We start from the raw sequence: 3,147 nt of genomic DNA, 5'->3' as shown, positions 1-3,147 counted from the left end.
GAAACACTTAACAACAGCAATAATCCTGGAACCGGCTCTATGTCCATCTTTTTAAGACTTAGAGGTGTCCAGAGGGAATAGGGGGCATCTCAAGCCACATCAGGAAGTTGGAGCTCTGGCACTGGCTGGCTTTGAGACCACAGCTGGTCCTGTTAACATCTACTCTAAACCTCAAGAAAGAAGGGCTGGGACTTCTGGAAAGATGGCAGATAAGGCAGACACAATACATGAACCCTCCACAACAAAGATGTAGGAGACAACATAAAACAGACCCAGATGAAAATTCTAGACCACTGAACTTCAAAGAAAGACTAGAGCAGTGGGTAGAGTGTTTGCTGAGAGGATACTCTGAACAGGAATGGCGAAAGAGAAAAACTGACTGGTAAACGGCTGGCCAGACACAGCTCAGCCATCTTGTGAGGGAGGCCTGGCAAAGCAGGTTGTGCAGGTGATGAGAAAGGTGTGATTTCTTCTCTTTCCCCATGCTGTCCTAGTGGCCATAGGTATGGCCAGCTCAAACCCTCATCCACCCCTAGTGCAGGCCCTTTTGTCTGGGAGTTCAGTGTTACAGGGCAGAGAACCATGACAGTGTGAGTTGGGGGCCAGCTGCACCCTTTAATGTGCTACTTTGGAAACTGAATTTGGTGTAAGACATACAAAATCTTCAGAGCTACCAAACAAGCAGAGCAATAACCCTGCCCCCAGTTTCCTGTTGTCCTAACAGATGCTGAAACCAGATCCATCAAGAGCCTCCAGGCACTATTTCTGAATTCAGTACACTGAACCATAGATAACATTGAAGCCAATAGAACTACTGTTAGGCCAGGAACTCTGATGTCACATCCCTTCTACAACAGCATCATGAGCTCCTTGAATTGAGGGAGCCAACCAGAGATCTCTCTCCTTTGGGTCCAAAAATTACACTGTTATTACAAATATGACAACCTCACAGAGACACAGAAAACTTTAGCTCACACGATGAAACAAGGAAGAGTGGCTCATCTCGTTGTACAGTAGTGCTTCCTCCTTCCTTTCTCTGACTTTACAGTCAGCACTCGTGCTGAGCCACAACGAATCACCTCTAGGTGAGCCAAGTAGGATCTGGAAACTGTCGTCACTTCACGAACATTTCACCACTAGGGAAAAATGGTTGAAGTTGACTGCCCTGGAAAACTCTTCAATGGAGGGTTCAATACAGAAACAAATAAGAACACTCTGGCAGTAGCATTGGGCAAATATGGATGAATTGTCAAAGTACTCTTGGTGAAAGACCGTGAAACCAACAAATCTAGAGAATTTGCTTTCATCACTTTTGAAAGCCCAGCAGATGCCAAAGATGCAGCCAGAGATATAAATGGAAAGTCTATGGATGGGAAAGCTATCAAGGTGGAACACGCCACTAAACCAACATTTGAAAGTGGCAGGCATGGACACCCACCACCTCCAAGAAGTAGAAGCCCACCAAGAGGCCTTAAAGGTGGAAAAGGATGCAGTGGAGATAACAGGGGACCCCCTTCACATGGGGGACTCATGGATGATAGTGGCTATTCCATGAATTTTAACATGAGTTCTTCCAGGGGACCACTTCCAGTAAACAGAAGACCACCACCACGAAGTGGTAGTCCCCCTCATAAAAGATCAGCTCCTTCAGGACCAGTTCACAGTAGCAGCAGAATGGGAGGCAAAGCCCCTGTATCATGTGAAAGAGATAGTTGTGGAGAACCACCAAGAAGAGAACCCCTGCCCTCTCGTAGAGATGTGTACCTGTCACCAAGAGATAATGGCTATTCCACTAAAAACAGCTATTCAAGCAGAGATTACCCACGTTCTCATGATACAAGAGATTATACACCACCACCAAGAGATTGTACATATAACAATTATGGTCATTCCAGTTCACTTGATGACTATCCATCCAGAGGCTATAGTGATAGAGACGGCTCTGGTCATGATCATGACAACTCAGGCCATCCGCGTGGAGGCTTCTACAGAGATTCTGATGAGAGCTCTGGTAACTCACATAGGGCTCCACCTACACGAGGGCCCCTGCCATTTTATGGTGGAAGTAATCGCTATGATGATTACAGCAGCTCAGGAGATGGATATTGTGGAGGTTGTGACAGTTACTCAAGCAGCCAAAGTGATCTCTACTCAAGTGGTTGTGATAGGGTTGGCAGACAAGAAAAAGGCTTCCTCGTTCTATGGAAAGGGGGTTCCCTCCTCCATGTGATTCCTGCAGCAGTTCAAGCCACGGAGCACCAAGAAGTGGTGGCCATGGAGGAAGCTGATCTGATAGAGGAGGAGGCAGAAGCAGATTCTAAAAACAAAAAGAAAACTTTGGACCAAAATCCCTGTTAAAAGAAAAATAACAAAAAGTGAAATCTATTCTGTCATAACCACCAATTGTGCTACTTAAAAAAAAAAAAAAAAAAAAAATCCTGTTAAGTACTCCTCCATAATTTTTTATGTTTCTTGTGAGGTAAAAATAAAGTAAAACCTGTTTGATTTTATTTGATTTTATGACATTGCTTTTAATAAGGAAATGTTAAATGTGTAAGACTTGACTTGTGTACTAGTGTTGTAATTCTCAAGTGTCCCTGAAGGCCACTTCCTATTTGATTTTTCCCAGTAAATGAGGCAAACAATACTGATATCTTTCACAAACATCTAGCCATCTAAAATAGAAAGATGAATCATTCTGTCTATATAAACAAACTAGATATTAGAAGAGTGATTGGGTTTGCTACTCATAGATTTCAGGATGTCTTCAAGCTAAAATCTCAGTGGTCTCAGTGTGCAAAACCTGAGATAGATGCTTAAGTAAGGAAAGTGCTATTCACCCAGTAAACCCAAAATAAAAGGATAATGTTGGCCATATATTGCCTTTCTGACATTTCCTTGGGATTCTGCAAGAGCGTCCCCTTTCCCACTCCTCCCATTAATACCATTTAAGTGTGTGTTAAACAACTACAGAATACTAAAGAAAAAGTTTGTCCAAAACCTAAAAAAAAAAAAGAGAGAGAGTGGCTCAAACAAATGACCAAAATGCAAAAACAGAAAACATTTCTGAGAAAAAATGGTTTAGGGAATTGACTGAAAAGAATGATATTTTGCAATATTCAACAAATGACAGAAAGATCAAGGAAA

General features: G+C 42.7%; 1 pseudogene; it reads left to right on the top strand.

Moving 5' to 3' along the window:
* Positions 1 to 1,146: 1,146 nt before the first annotated feature.
* Positions 1,147 to 2,321, top strand: LOC102839709 (annotated as a pseudogene).
* Positions 2,322 to 3,147: the final 826 nt, after the last annotated feature.

This window comes from Chrysochloris asiatica, unplaced genomic scaffold (assembly GCF_000296735.1).
Source record: "Chrysochloris asiatica unplaced genomic scaffold, ChrAsi1.0 scaffold03384, whole genome shotgun sequence".
In the NCBI taxonomy this organism is placed as follows: Eukaryota; Metazoa; Chordata; class Mammalia; order Afrosoricida; family Chrysochloridae; genus Chrysochloris; species Chrysochloris asiatica.
This window is presented reverse-complemented; position numbering and strand designations above follow the sequence as displayed.